The 17500-nt window shown below is 36.4% G+C and overlaps 1 protein-coding gene across 6 annotated transcripts in view; it reads right to left on the bottom strand.

Moving 5' to 3' along the window:
• CNKSR2 (connector enhancer of kinase suppressor of Ras 2) overlaps positions 1-17500 on the bottom strand; it is a 2909208-nt gene that overhangs the window by 2064061 nt on the left and 827647 nt on the right. The window lies entirely within an intron of this gene.

Below are 17500 nucleotides of genomic sequence, written 5' to 3'. Positions count from 1 at the left end.
TACAATTTGCTTTAAAACTAATTGAAGATGTAATGAAGTTATAGCAAGAAGCCTGCTTTCACCTCAGAAATAACAGAATTTCAAGGAAACAGTACCCACAGGTTTCATTAGAAATCATGAGAGCACCATTTATTAATTTTTTTTATGTATTCATAAGTTCATAGGTTAAGTACTGGGCTGATTGCCCCTGCAGGCCATTTTAAGCATAGTCAATTTCCCTTTGCATGTTTGAATTAAACTGTACTGTTTGGTGTTAGACTGGCCTACCCAACCATGTTCAATAGTTACAGACTACCCTTAGTGAGAATAACTGGGATCGTACCATAAATAATCTAAGGGGGCCCATGCATGGAAAAAGCATTTTGGAGCTGCCTCTGTCCATTAGCAGTACAATGGACAATCCTAGAGTAAATTTTGTTTTTCCCATCCATAAATCCAAGTTAGGGATAAGCCCTGTTTTATGTGGCTGAAGAGTCTGTTCCAGAGCAATGGCATCCTGTCCAAGGGTTAACTACTGAAACCTTGAAACAGCATCCATCGATCAGCATAAACATCAACCAAGATCATGAAAATTGCAACAGTGAACAGGCAGGAAACTTGAAACTGAATACATCAACTCCTGTAGTTTTATGTATTTGACATAGCAGGAGGTGACGTCAGTCACCCAAGCTATGCATCATAATGTACCATGACACTCGAGTCAATGGTACATCACTTTTACTATTTTGCAGGGGGCAAGCCACCCTGCACTGTGCACACCCCCTGCAATATATATATATATATATATATATATATATATATATATATATATATATATATACAAACTCTGAGATCGCACTAGTGAGGAAATTGGTTAATTCCTGTTTCTCCTGTTCCTGATCTCCCGTCAAAAAAACAAAAAATCCAAACTTAACCACACCCGAACCACACTGTAGTGTAAATAATGTATTTAGTATTTGCCTTTTGGAAAACTGCAAGTCGACACTATCACTCTTGATCGACTGCAGTTCGAAAATCTAATTGTAAAATTTGTCCAAGTTCTACATGTCCCTCCAAACCATTCTGTTGATGCTGAAAAAGTGTTTTTGATCCTAAGACCAAGTATTCCAATTATAATGGCCAGGTTTACCCCACTGAAATGTGGACACTCTGGAAGCACAAGTCCAAGTTTTATTGTACTGTACCTCATATCTACACATCTATCATAACAAATGTCTGCAGAAATATTTTACAAAATAATAGCATATTACTGAATTCATTCGGGGTTAATTATTCAGCCAAGAGTCATATCTCAAACTAATAAAAGCTTTTGTTAACAAGTCCCCAAAAGGGCAAAATGCCAACATAAGCTAGGATTACTCAAACATTTTAACATAAGATTCAAGAGGACTTTTATTGTATTAAAAAGTATGCACTGATGTCTACAATACAGCTCCAGTTCTACCTTTCTTTTTTTTTTTCAATAATAAATCTTTATTGTTTTACCACTTATTCATACAACATTAAACAAAAAGAAAAACAGATAATTCCCAAATAATACTTCTAACAACAATACTACAACATATGTACACTATTTACATGAATGCTTCCATCGGTTAACCAAGATCAATAAATGAGAACATATGAAAAAAGATTATCCACAGATCTAATATCTTGTAGTAATTAATTTCTAATAACATCCCTTTAAAGGTATATATGTCCAGTGGTTTAGGTGGGTTCGGCACATTAAGCCAATATGATATTGAAAATTTGCTCCCACATTTTCGGATTATTTATATTTTTGCTATGATCCTTGATTAGTAATTTGTGGACTAATATATGTTTCATCGCTAAAATCTTAAAATTGTCCCATGAAGTTTGAGATGGACTCAACCAATGTGTAGCTATGTAGAGTTTCAGTAACAAAAAGATATTTATGAATATGGTCATTTCGGATCTAGACAAATTATTTGGAGGGCTATGCAAAATCATAAATTCCCAAGAAAGTGTTGAATTTTGGTAACCCATCTTTTGTAGTTGAATTTTTAAAGAATTCCAAAGTCTATATATACATTTGCAGCTCCAGAACATGTAAAGGAGGTCAGCAGTTTGATCTTTACAGTATGGACATTTAGGAGAATTTTTAGAATTAAATTTATGCAGGCTAAGACGTGTATAATAAGCATTATTAAGTATTATAAGTTGGGTAAATGTTAACTTTTGAAGAGAGATTGATTTTATTGTTAAATTAATTGCTTTTAATATTTTACTTTCTTCTATCAAAGGTATTTTTTCTTTCCAATAATTTGAGAAGAGTACTTGATTTTGATATTTCAGATCTTTTATCAGTTTACTTGTAGATTTTATAAATTTAGTATCTTGTAGGAGAGTTTGCCATAAATTTTAACATTTTGTTAAGTCCTCATCATTAACTTTAAAATCTTTAAAGTAACTTATGGAAAGTTCCTTTAACTGTCTCAATATGACTAAATAAGATTTAGGAAGATTCATTTCCTGTCTTAATTCATGCATTGAATAATTGAGATATGGGTATATATCAAGTAAAGTTAAGTTAATCATAAGTGGAAATTTTTTAAGATCTATTAATTGATTATTAATTTTCAGGTTCGGATTCCTATGAGAGGGTTGGAAGGTCATCATATGTTCAATAAGATTTAATGATTGAAAAAGATTTTGTATCAATATTATATATATTTTAATGTGTTCCATTATAGCATATGATTTAAACGTGTCATTACTTAAAAAAGGTAATGACATTTCTACCTTTCTAAAAGAAACAGTGGTAGCCATATTGTTAAATCAAAAAAATGACTGGTTCTCCTGTACTTCACTTAAGCTCTGTCATTGTCTTAAAACTTTGAAATGCCACTGTCAGCTTTAAAGGCACAGCTTTAAAGAAACATTTAAAAGGCAAATTACCTTCAGCTGTGCTCCATGACTGAATTAACAAATAGGAGATTCTGACTTTTTGTGTTTTGGCAGTGCAACACAGGACTGCTAACGTGCACTTCTAGTCATACTTTTACCCTAGAAATGCTGTTTCTTCCACATTTGCTGAGAATATTATCAGAGAACTGCATCCAGTCTGAACACAAAAAACTTCTATCCAGCCATGCCTTATTATATGCAGAATTCTAAACTTTAATTACCATTGTTAGTTTCATAGATTACTCCCTTTTGTTTTTTTATCATATCCCTTTATTAACACAGGGAAGTTATACAGAATAGCACAAGCTTCTAAACAAAGTAACTTCAAACTATAGGTTCAGTTTAAATAATCAAAATTATACACATGGTATGTTGGCATTCAGCTGCCTAGTGCCCAAAATATGATTATGTTAGTTTAACAAACACAAGGCTAAAGCAACTGTGACCTTCAGTATCTCAGCTCTGCCTGCCTGAAAACACAGTTAATATTACCCTACTGCACACATCGATGTTTATCAATTAACTCTGCCCTGAAAGATACATCAAGGTCTCTAACAACAGACTGCAGATTTGTTGCCTAGTATTAAGGGGGAAAAAAAACAAAGTAAAAGAAATGGTCACATACATTTGTATCAACTGCAGTGAAAACATGATTCTGAAAAGTACTTTCCTATAGACTTACCTAGAACTACCCCCCCCACCCCAAGAAATCTATGTACATGAAAGCCACACTCTTTGATTTGTACATCTTATCCAAATCCCAAACTACAACCTCCAGAAGCTACAAGTTTGATAGTGGCGGGTAATGAGGAAATACTGGCCTTACAGACCAAAGCAACAATACGATTAGGGGCTGATACAGATATCCTGTACACATTGTGACATGATGTAATGTTTATGATGACCTAAAGCTTGTTTTGTTTAAAATGCTTTAAGTACCAATTCAAGAATGTTTAGAAACTGCTAAATAAGCCTAAATGATATACATTTCATCAAGTGTGTTTACTGAGATAAATGCAGTGATGTCAACAATAGTCAGAATCTGATACACTGTGAGCATGGTTTTCTTATCTTAAAGAAAAACAGTCGAGCTGTCTACATATAAAACAGAAAAAAGAAACTGTTATGTTAATATGTACATATACAAAAGCAAAAAAAGAAAGGGTCATGTTATTACTAAGGACAACCTTTAGAACCTTAGACAGAATAATAGTATTTAGCATAAGAGCACTGCAACATGAACAGAAACTCTGACTTTATTTGTGTTACTATAGCATAAGATTTCTATCCAGCATTTCAGGAAAAAAAAATTCAAGAGTAGCATAATAAAGTGAAATATTACACTTCAGAGTAAAGGTTGGCAAATAAGCCTTTAAGTAAGCTCATGTCTGACATGAAAAGCCTGAGAGGGCAGGTTATCTGCAGTCTACACAAATCCTATCTGAGCCAAAATAGCTACTGCCTGCATGAAAACCTGAGTCTAGGTCTTCTTTCAGATGTCAGAGAGAACGAATTATTGGTTATAAAATTGGAAACCTTGGCAAATCTGTAGACAATGATAGTTATAATGAGCACATTATTGTTATAAAAAGATTAATTTTCTAAACAAAAGAAAAAAATGAAAACAATGCAAAAGAGCTGCACACTGTTTGGCTACTCAAGGTACCTTGCAGTTAGAACAGCTGCTGGATAAATAATACACCATGTACAGTTTTAATTACTTGAAATTAATCCCCGAGAAAATATTCTGCACTTCAATAAAACAAAAAATAAATAGAAATAATTTCTTAATATGCCAGTTTTATTTACCGCTTTCATACACAATGAGATTCAAATCCTGAGTAGAAGAAGATAGTTTTAATAGGGTCGATATTATATCATCAACCGCTTAAGTTTGTCGAACGCTGAAATGTCGACAGCTAAGAGTTGAAAACTTACAATCTTGAACAGCCATTTAAGCAAATTCTTTCATCGGGAAAGAATTCACTTGACCATGCCAAACTAACAAACTTCCAAGCCCTAACAAAGTGGGGGGCTTAGCCCACCACACCCCCTGATGTGGGGGGCTGTGCACCCCGCACCCCCTTAACTAAATATACCAATTCCGAGATTGCTCTACATTGGGGAATGGGTAAATTCCTGATAATGGCCAAGTAATTCTTTCACAATGAAAGAATTCACTTAACTGGCCATTCGAGATTGTAAGTTTTCGACCTTTAGCTGTCGACGTTTAGGCATTCGACAAGCTAAGCGGTCAATGATATAATATAGACCCTTTTATTATGTGGTTTGAAAAAGGCTTCAAGATTTTAGGATTTCCCTTCATGTACTCAAGGGTGGGTTGCTGAAGCTGCAATCCTTCAGGATGCAGTCTGCTCAAATAAATGCACTACATATCATAATGAGCCCTTGGCTTGCTTTTGTTACATTGCTCTCTCTGCATGACTGTGTTATCCAAGCAAACTTTCAAACATGCTTTTCTTTCTTTGATAGTAATACTTTTTCTTCAAATTACATTAACCTTGGAGTGAGAATTGTATCATAATACAAGATGGGAGCACTGGTGATACTATGTGGACTTGCCACCCTGCAAAAACTTTTCATTCAGTGTTAATACTGTGAGCTTTTGCAAGAATCTTACTCTGCCTCGAGTGCTACTGAAGTGGTCCATTATGTACTCGAGCAGAAAATTGTCCTTCTCTGAATTTAAAGAAATGTGTTTTGAGGGAATGAAAATCTTTAGGATACAGAAGATCATGATCATAAAAAGATACATTTTCAGTTTCTGCCTGTCTGTCTCAAAATAACTGTATGGCTCTACAAGATTCAAGTGCAACATATTTTCTTGCTGCACCACAAGCTTAAACTAAACGGTGTCGACTTACAAGAATAATAAAAGTTTTAAACATCAAACAAGAATGCTGAACTTCTGTGGATGGATGCAATAAAACAAGTGTATTAAGTTTGGTGGTAAAGAAGAATTCAGCAGCATCAACCCCCCTTTTTCACATTTTCTACGTCAGCTGTCAGCATCTCTCTCGAGTCTATGTCACTCTCCTACCTTCTTTGATGGTCATGCCTGACTGCTGCAGGACTTCTCTCACACAATTCATCTATCCCTCTGCTGGACAGCCTTGTTTCCTCTTGCCTTCTTGTCTGTCCCAAATGTTCTTCACCAGTTCATCTTATGTTTTCCTTTGCATGTGCCAAAACCATCCAAATTTGCTCTCTTTGACTTTTCATGAAATTGCGGCTAACCATGTTGCTGCTCTGATGTCTTCATTTCTTTCTCTGTCCCTCATTGTGCATCCTACCACCCACCTTAGGCATTTCATCTCCATCACCTATAGTTGTTCAACTGCTCTGCCTTCACTGCCCAGGTGTCTGCACCATACAGTAGTACTGGTTGCACCAGTTTTCCACAATGTACTTTTCAGTTTATTTGTATTTTTCTGTCACACAGTACTCGGGTACCCCTGACTGTACCATTTGGTTGCAGCCCTTCTTATTCTATCTTTGATGACTTCTTTCAGATTTTCCTTCTCCTCAGCCACACCTGTAGATACCTGAAGCTATTAACTTGTTTCACTATTTTGCATTCTATCTCAGTTTTCATCTTCTTCTGATTTCCTCCATTTGCTGCTATTACAACTATTTTATCTGTACTCAGTTTCATCCCATGTACCTTCAGTTTTTCATTCCTTTGCCTATCATTTATTCAGTGTCTGCCTGTAATGTGCATCATCTGCTTATGGCAACTTTGTTGATCTGTTTGCTAAGGTACTTCTTCACAAGTATGAACAGAAGTTGGTTCAGATCTGAACCCTGAGGCATAAACACTCCTACTGGGAACCCCCTCTTTGAGTCCGATCACTGTTTGTACTTGTGTCATTGGGTGCTGTTGCATTTCTTGCACTAATTCTACCAATGTTTCTGGGACTTGAAACCATTGAAGGACTGCCCAAATTAGCTTTCTTTGGACCATATTATATGCATTCTCCAGGACTAGGATTGCCCAGTTGGACTCTCTCATTATCTCGGTCTTCTTCTGTATCTAACTATCTGTCCTACTGCAAACATTAGGTCAGTTGTGCTGCATCGTGAGATGAAATTGAACTGCTCATCTCTCATCTTACTACTGTGTATATTCTGCATATTTGTTTATCTTCTTTCGTCATAGGTTGTGTCTGGGGCAGTAAAGCTTCTGTAAGGTTTTCTTCATTCAGAATATACCGGAAGTATTCCTTTCATCAGTTGTTGATGTCTTGTGGACTGGTGAGTAGGTTGTTGCAAAAAAGAACATGATGGAAGTTAAAAAACGTTTATGTAAAAAGAGCTCCGCCCTCCTTACAATGTCATGGGGAGGAAGGGCTAAAGCCCTTCACTTATCAACCATAGATATTCCATCTCTGAAATGACAAACTTGGAGAACATGCACAATATTTCATTCTGAACAAGAGAAAAAAAAGAGTTGCCAAACATCAGAGTCAAGATATACAGGAAGTGGAGGTTGGTGTGTACAGGTTGTATAAAAAGACTTACCCCACCACCTTGCAAATGATGTACTATAATCTAATGCTGAATATTTTCCTGTCCTACATATACAATATTTTTAATGACCTGTTATTTAAGAAACCCGGTAGCTGAACATATACTAAGTTGTTCTGCAGTTTTTGGCTTTTCTGTGTTGCAACTTATTTACATGAAACATCTTGCTGAAATACAGTACTTCTGAATATGTTTTTTATTCTTTGTGGTATATCTTTTACACTAATGTATTTCATCTTTAGCTAATCTGTTTTTATGTGGGTACAAACTTTTTTGAAACAACAATAATGACAACAAAAAAAAAAAATAAAACAAAGCCAGCAGATAAAGCAAGCTGTATAATTTTATTAGCTTGTCTTAAAGCATAATAAACAGACTGGTTTTGGCTCAATAAAGTCTCAGCCTTCTTCAGCGTTTAAAATAAAATGAAAACAGTAGTCCCTATTATAGTGAACATACAAACTGATGTTGAAACATGATTGGTTCCTTACAAATGCTCATTCATACCAGGTACAAATAGTGCCCCTAGCTTAATTATCCATTTCTTTTCTTTTGAATCCAAAAGGCTATGCCATCCGGCTTTATTAGCCCCGTTTCCCATGATTTTGTCAATAGCTGTAAATCTGAATGTAGCATTAGGATGTTTAATGATATGGTTGTATAATGCATTACAGTTTTTTTTTATTTCTTATCCCACTAAAATGTTCTGAAATATGGATCCTGAGGGGTCTGGACATCTGTCCAACATAAAAGGCATGGCAATTGCATGACCATCACTGCTATAATGCAGATATTTCAAAACTGCAGTCTGGAACATAAGTACATTCCAATGTACTTAGGTTCCAGACTGCAGTTTTGAAAGATCTGCATTATAGCTCTAGGGACTATATATGTAAAGCGAATAATCTCTCAAAGACTGAACAAACAGCTTTACAAGAACTGGTGGAACATAAGGACTTGGTTATACTATCAGCAGATAAGGGGGGGAGCAGCAGTGGTCATGAACTGGGAACAGTAGAATGAGGAGGCTATGAGACAATTGGGTGATGGACGATACTATATGAAGATGCCCCTTGATTCTGCTCAAAAATTCAAGAAGGAAATTGACCAATTTTTGGCCTTAGCTAGGGAGGAGAGTATCATCTCGGATTTTGATTTACAACAACTAATGGTTCCAGATCCAACAAATCAATATATTTACTTCCTCCCTAAGATACATAAAGATCATCATCACCCACCTGGTGGACCTATTGTCTCAGGCAGGGGCTCTATCACCGAACCCCTATCACAATATTTAACTTTGAAGTTACAACCGTTACTCAAATGGGTACGTTCCAGACTTTGTGACACCACTGAATTTCTCCAGATTATAGCTGATACAAAATTGGAACCTGGCTGGCTACTCTGTACCCTAGATGTGTCAGCATTATATACAAACATACCACATTGGGCAGGCTTGGATGTCCTAGAATACTGGTTGAACAACTCAGATCTTTACCCTCCAGGTATAAATACTTTAATTATTGGGCTTGCTGAACACATACTAACTAAGAATCTCTGTTTTTACCATGACCAATGCTTTTGGCAAACTAAGGAGACAGCCATGGGGGCTTCTTTCACCCCCATTTATGCAGATTTATTCATGGCTTATGTCTTGGAGTTCATTATTTATGACAATTCCCACAACATCTACATAAAAGAAATTGACATTTGGAGGAGGTTTTTGGATGGTATGGAGATCGGATGAGAGTTATCTGAAGGAATTCGTAGTTTATCTTAACGAAAACAAATGGGGTATTCAATTCACTGTTAGCTATCATTCCTGTAGGATCATTTTTTTTGGATGCACTGATTACTAGTAATGAAGATCACACCCTAGATACACAGGTATATAGGAAATACCCCCAATACAATTCCCTTCTCCATGCCTCTAGCTTTCATCCACCTCACATCTGCAGAAACATACCTAAGTCCCAATTTCTTAGAAGTAATGCATTTGTTCCAAGCCTGATAGTTATGTACAGTATAGGGATGATCTTATTGATAGATTTAGGAATAGATGGTACCAAATGGGTCACGTCCTGAGTGCTAGTAATTCGGTTTCTTCATTAGATAAGTCAGATACATTACAATACAAAAAACAAGGGACCAACCAACAATCTGTGATCGGTCTGGTCACTACTTATGGTAGGAGCAATGAAACTTTACTTAATATCGTCCAGAGACATTGGAACATATTAAGAGCAGATGACTATTTTTCCACCATTTTGGGAGACAAGTGTTTGTTCTCATTTCGCAGGTGAAGGAACATTGGGTCCCAGTTGAGCCACTATAAACACATCAACCAAACTACAGAGGTTTCTGGACAACGAACTATGGTTGGGGACTTACTTATGGGTTGTGTACCTTCTGGCCACTGTACCCATTGTAAAGCTATGAAGAAAACTAAGGAGTTTTCCAGCAGTAATACAGGCAATGTCTTTCAGATTCAGTTCTTTGCGAATTGTGGGAAAGCTTGGCTCATTTAGTTACCTGTAGTTGTCATGCCTTTTATGTTAGACAGACATCCAGACCCCTCAGGATCCGTATTTCAGAACATTTGAGTGGGATAAGAAATAAAAAAAACAGTAATGCACTATACAAACATACCATTAAACATCCTAATGTCACATTCAGATTTACAGTTATTGACAAAATCATGGGAAACAGAGCTAATAAAGCCGGATGGCATAGCCTTTTGGATTCAAAAGAAAAGAAATAGAATATTAAGCTAGGGGGACTATTTACACCTGGTATGAATGAGCACTTGTAAGGAACCAATCATGTTTCAACTTCAATTTGTTTGTTCACTATAATAGGGACTACTGTTTTCATTTTATTTTAAACACTGAAGAAGGCTGAGACTTTATTGTGCCAAAACCTGTCTGTTTATTATGCTTTAAGAAAACTAATAAAATTATACAGCTTGCCTTTATCTGCTGGCTTTGTTTTATTTTTTGCATTTTGTTTTGAGCCGTGCAGTTGCCGTACAGGCAGGACATCCACATAGTTTGTAACAAAAAAAAAATACAAAAATCAGAGTACGATACCAGCAGACTAGAATACAACAAAGAATAAAGCTGCAATTATATATACGTGCGTGTGTGTGTGTGTGTGTGTGTGTGTGTGTGTGTGTGTGTGTGTGTGTGTGTGTGTGTGTGTGTGTGTGTGTGTGTGTACATATATATATATATATATATATATATATATATATATATATATATATACACACATATATATATATATATATGTATAAAATTAAATTGGCAGTCATGTACATGAGTACCTTCCCTGGTGTGCAGTAGCAAGTACCACCTAAACCCTGAATATTCATGTTGATGTCTTCACTGGCCACCGGAATATTTATCAGGTGTTCAGCGCTTAGCTCAAAGGGGCAATACAATTACTTTTTTTTTTACATTTTTGCAGGGGGGCTGCGCACTCCCTGCACCCTCCACACCCCTGTAAATTAAATATACCAACTCCGAGATCACAATGCATTGAGGAAAAGGGTAAACTGTATGCAAGATGTCACTACCAACTCTGCACAATCATCATTTGAATACATCACAGCCTTTTGGGATGTAAGTCATGCAAGAGATGCCCACTCCATACCCACATCTATGCGAACTGCCGGGGGAAGTATGCATGTACAGTATCATCCTAAAATTCAGGCAATAGTGTGTGTCATGATCAAATAATTTCTGAGAGCATCCTCAAAATGTAATAGGGACATTAGATATCTGTTAAATATGTAGAGCAGGGGAAGCATTTAATAAATACTGTGCCATTCATTAAATAGGGATAAATATGCAACTTGAAGAAGATGGAAGCCTAAAAGTTCTATAAAACTAGTTTTCTTTTCAACACAAAAGATATGTGAGAAGGGTACAAAACTAAATAAAGTAGTTTCTCATATCTAAGACCTTTAAAGTAATAAAGTATATCTGGCATTTTGAACTAACAGTCCATAATAACAGTAGTCTTTTTATTCTGCGTAATGATTTTAGACACCTTAATATATTTTGTAACCATCTGCATGAACCTTTCCCAACATATATTCTTTATATACATATACAATATCTATCCAAACACATTCAAAATAATATAATAAAACTCACCAGAAACTTGGCATGCTTTATAGACATAAAAACTTTAATAACTCAACTAAAACTACCCTAGCTAACACTTACCTCATTCCTTCACTCTTATATCTTACTCCTATCCTTACCAACTTGCAGGTATCTGTTAAAACTAAACTTGAAATATGCTACAACAAAGTTGCATAATTTGCTGCCAATAAACAATACTATACACATCACTGCAAGACCCTTAAAAGTTTGAACTGGCTTGAACTACCCCACCACATGGACTTCATACAGCTAGCGACTGCATCCATCATCATTTATGGACCTCATGGCTGTCCTATAGCAAGCGCTATTTGTCCTGCCTATCACTCAAGTAGACCCCTTCATTCTAATGATAAACAACTTTGCACCATCTATAAACCTCAAAAGCAATTTGAAATAGCAGTCACTGCTACTCTGCTGGTAAGAAATGGAATTCTATTCCCCAGGCTAATAGAACTGTAACCTACCATCCTTCCTTCTAGCATCTTCTGAAAGACCACCTATCAAACTCATGGCTCTCTTCATGCTGCAACCACCGCTGAACATCAATTTCATCTCCTTTTCTGCACCCTTTTTTGTACAGATTTTCTACCCATCTGTGCTTCCTCATCTTTGCCTGGCTATCCTACCTTTTCTACCACCTTACATAACCTTTTCCAACCACCTCCTCCCCATTTACACTACTCTATCTTTCCCTTTATAGTTACAACTAAACTAAACACATGACTTTTACTTATTACAACTGTAAATTGCCAAAAGGACACTCTCAAGAGTTGTAAATAGTGTTTTACTTGGCTTTTTCTCATTGTTCTTTGTAACATATTTTTCTTATATCTCTAAGTCTTACAATGTTGTTGATTATTTTTGAAATGTATATTTTTCAACCATTTTTATGTAGGCTTTGAAAACAATTTTTTCCTCTGTTAAATGGAGCTTTTCTCCCTGGGTCTCCCCTGAAAATGGGGTCTTGTGACCCAGTCAGACTTTCCTGGTAAGCAAATATCAATAAACAAATAAAATAGATGCATTAATATTATTCCATTGTTGTATAATACAGATTCTTTTAATATAAATAATGTTATTAAAATATGTTGGGCTTTATAAGACACGGTTATATGTGTAATATGTAGAATTGCATAATTTCTAGTATTCATAGTTTCATTGGAGCCATACTGACTTAATTTATGCTTTAGTTAAGTCCACAGCTGTTGTATATAATTAAACTTCCAAACAATATAGGATATACTAGAGTTTTGCAAGTAACATGCCTCAGATAATGAGGAAGATGGAAGATGTAAAGTATGATGCCTATTTTGTCAGCGCAGGCATTGTTTAGGATCTTATACTGTGCACACGTACTATGGTATTTCAGATTTTTTGGGAATATAGTGTCACAGTAAGTTGGTTTTGTGGCCCTTTGATAACCTGCTAAAGTACTACAGAAACCAATTGTATTCACAAGCCACTGATTTTCTGAGAGGACAGATGCTCATCTAGTCAATATATTCAATACATCATGTTCTCTCCCTGGTCTCAGTAGTACAAATTGTACAAGTAAGAAACAAATCATTTACAAATGCAGTCTGAAAATGGAAACAGCAGCCCAGAAGGTAAACACAATGATTCATACTCTTCATAAAGGAACATGCTGCTTAGAAAATTACATACTTATAGATTTAGTGCTTCCTACATTCCCCAAGTTATTCAACCATATCTCTCCACCTGCAGACATTAAAAACAGTACAAAGGCTCTAGAAAAGCAGGTATACCCAGCCAATAATCTCAACATTTAATTAGCATAACATTTGAATACCAAATAGCACATAATTCTTCCTGCTTCCCCTGGGAATGTGGGATACTATTCTTGAGCGTTTCTCCTAGGGCCTCCTCTAAAAAGGGTTCCTATTAAATGATCGAAGATGCATTCTTTTGAATGCATCTTGATTGAACCTGAAAGCATGAAAAGGCAAAATAGTGAAACAGCATATAAGTGAATTGTTTCCCTGGGAAAGAAATCTCTTGGCCTCTTCCGTTACTTTGGCATTTTCATGACTGCAGTGCGATCTCAGAGTTGGTATATTTAAGTAGGGGGGTGTGGGGGCACAGCCCCCCACTTTATGTAATGTTTTAAATTTTTTGGGGGGAGGGGTCGATGTTATAAGTGTTCGAGATTGCAAGCTTTTGCTTACATGGGTTCGATAAATCGTTAGCTTTTCTAAGCATTCGATGATTTAACATAGACCCTATGGAAATCAGCTCATTCCAAGTTGGACTTTCCTGGTAAACAAATGTTAAATAAATAAATAAATAAAACGCATTAAAAAAAAAACACAATGACAAAAATGATGGAAAAATATAAGCTCATGACTATGGCACTATAAAATCTATAGACTTCAATAAACTGTATTTTTAAATTTTACCAGACAAGGCAATTTATTTTTGCTTCTGAAAAAGGGAGATTTAATGTGTGTGTGTGTGTGTGTGTGTGTGTGTGTGTGTGTGTGTGTGTGTGTGTGTGTGTGTGTGTGTGTGTGCGTGCGCATATGTACTTGCATCTGTGTGTGTGTACCTGTGTGTGTGCGTGCGTGTGTGAGTGTGCGCATACGTACTTGCATCTGTGTGTGGCTGTGTGCATGTGTGTGTGTGTGAGCGTGTATGCGTGCGAGTGTGTGCGCGCATGTGCGCATACGTACTTGTGTGTGTGTGTGTGTGTGTGTGTGTGTGTGTGTGTGTGTGTGTGTGCATCCTATTTCTTTAAATTATTGGTACCAGTAGTAAGTTGGTCTTGTAGTGTAGCTTTCTGTGTAGTAAACAGCTTCAAAAAATCCATGTAGGAGATTTGGAAAACTGTTTGAAGGGGTAAATCAAGCCTGAAAACAGAGACGTACTTCCAAAAATAGGTACATCATTTGTAGGAGTATATCGGACCTGAAAATAGAGATGTTCCTCCAAAACAAGGGCAGCTAAGAGGTCTGTATTGAACCTATTTCTTCAATCCATGTTGTCTTGTTTTTTGCAAATGTTTTCCTTAGCAAAATGCATTTCCTTCAGGTACTTACAAACCTTAATGTAGTGCAGACCTCTCAACCAATCAGGGACAAATTTGAACAGAATCAGGGAAAAGTCAAGAAAAAATCAGGGACAATCAGGGACACTTTTAAAATATTAGTGCTATTAAGTTGAAACATTGAGAGAATCAGAGCATATGAATTAATACACCTTTTCTGAAGTAAAAGAAGTGTATAACTCTTAATTATTGTCATTATTCATTAAGTGTAATTCACCACCTTTCTGTCCAAAGTCAGTAGTTTTAGGAGGGATCCAGAGGGACAGAGCAAAAATATGAGTCAAAATCAGGGACGTCCCTGAAAATTAGGGACAGTTGAGAGGTATGATGTAGTTTCACCCTTCTCAAACACTGCTTATGAGCTGAAGCCATTTTCTCTCTTCATGTATCATGTAAATCAAGCCCTGCCCCATTCTGGTTACCCTGTAATGAATGATGCCATCCTATGTGTTCTGCAGACTTACTGGGTCATGACCATCATCCAGTAGGGTATTGAATGGTTTTGTGCACTCTTAACAATTCCTGCTTTGTTGTTGTAAAGACCTACCGTCTACAAAATTGGATGCTGTACCCCAAGGGGAACCTCAAGTACTACATATGTAAGTGATCAAAATGTTTTACTTCAAGACGTAGCTGTTTCAATGAATTTCAGCATAGGCTAACTTCAGACCATGATGACAAAGACCTCATTTACCTGATCAACAACAGTAGAATCTGCTAAAATTCAATATTCTGAGTTGTATTTTGGAGAAATATTCTTGTTTGAGGATATGCAGCACCTCTACCTTTGATAAACAAATGCTGTCTTATATATTCTTGTTAAGATTATTTCCACTACAAAAAAAAAAAATTTCCATGCATGGATTCTGTGACATTTTCTATATGCCTGTACTGAATTCTCCCTATTCATTAAGGATATTTTCTAAAGTCATCAATCCATATTTGCCAATTACAGTCGCTGACAGTACAGTTTTCATGCGTGCATGGGAAGTGAATTTTAAAGTTTTTTAGTTTTCTCTGTAATTGTGTCACAATGAAGTTAGTATATTGAACTAAAGGGGAGTAGCAGGGCAAATCTCCCCACACGGGGGATGCAGATGTATTGCCCAACTGTAATATTTTTTTTTTCTGGTTCAACTTCTGGTTGAAGTTACAAATGGTTTGTTTCATCTGGATGAAGCATAAGACCACCTGCAGCCTGATCAGCAACAGTAGAACTACACGTGCACTACGAATGACTGGCATTATGACATTTAGAAGTGATTCTTCAAAAGTTAAATCAAAAGTTATGTTTTGTTTTCCTTTCAAAATGATGAATAAAGCACTTTCATTTTATTTATTTGAGTTCTCCACTGACTGGTGACCATAAACGACGGCCTCCGTAATGATCTGTCATCATAGTTAACGTTTAGTAGTTCCATATGCTGCCACAATACAGACTTTTTTTTTTCCTTACCTGCTTTCTCATTTATAATTTTTGGATAGATGCAGCAAAGATGTTGGCAAGTTACCTCCATAGCATAGAGATTTGGTCCTAAATTTACCACAGGCAGCCTGAGGTCAGTTAGCATTTTGGACATGTAAAGTACTGTTCTGACAATGCTGAGAGGGACTGGCCACACCAACTGCACCTATCATGTAGAGAAGATACTGAATTATTTCCCCAAGAAAACTCCAACATTAGGAAGTCTTTGGAAGCACAAGCAGAGCATGGAGTGTGCATGACCTCTTTTATCCTGAGCGCATGAGAATATTCTTCTCTCTTAAGGTCCAGTGCAAAAGTCACTGCAATATACTTTCTAGCCAAAACAGAAGCTGCAAAGAGCATAAAAAATGTCCTATACCTTACTGGATGATAGCCACAATCTCATCTATCTTCCATTCGCACTGTGTCTAAGCAGCTTGGAATTAAAAGAATGAATGCACTAATAAGGGATAGGGACATCTTGGTTGGGAAGGAGGGGCCAAAACAGTTTTTAAAAAAAATACTTGGATGTAGGCAAGAGTTTCAGAATATGAGTGTGGTAAAAAAACTGATAAACTGAAGGTGGAAGAAAACATGCAGCTGCTTTGTCCAGCCTGTGTTTGATGCTTTGAAGCATTCACAAATAAAGTGAGATGTAAATATTTAGTAGAAAAGGCACAAAGGGGATCACTTTGCATAATATAGGAGGTATGGCGCAGCAAGGTATACCGGCTGATCAGGGTGGCTGCCCATACTGCATATGCAGTTTTAATATTGAAGATATGTAGGGCTAACCAGCGCATGCCATATGAACATCAAATGAAAGGCTGAAAGGCATGATGCTGCAACACTATGCACACACAGCATAGCCTCCACAACAGGACTGACTCATACTGGACAATGCCTTTAATTCAGTACCAGATGTGGATGTATTCATTCCAAGTAGGTGTCTTCTTGATGACTTCTTCATTAACTAAAACAAAAGTTGTGTGCTAAAAGCATCATCTCTACAAGGAGCAGCTGAAAGTGTGTGTTGATGGTGAGGGACACAACAGGCAGACAATTTCTGCTGCAAAAAAATCAATACTCGAAAGTGATTCTGGGGAGATATGCTTATGGGAGGTCCAGTATTTTATAAACTGAAGAAAACAAAGAAATTAAGGAAGAAGTGTGGAGGAAATCATGCATAAACCACAAAGAAGAAAATATTAGCAGTGGATCTGAAATACAACAGAAGTAAAATATTTATAAACTAAATGTCAAACCAGAACAGTTGGGGTCAGACTTCATAACTCTTTCAAATATGAAATGAGAAAATGAGTC

Source organism: Protopterus annectens, chromosome 5.part0, assembly GCF_019279795.1.
Source record: "Protopterus annectens isolate FY-2018-M chromosome 5.part0, PAN1.0, whole genome shotgun sequence".
In the NCBI taxonomy this organism is placed as follows: Eukaryota; Metazoa; Chordata; order Ceratodontiformes; family Protopteridae; genus Protopterus; species Protopterus annectens.
The sequence above is the reverse complement of the archived record's forward strand: the minus strand, read 5'-3'. Positions and strand labels throughout refer to the sequence as shown.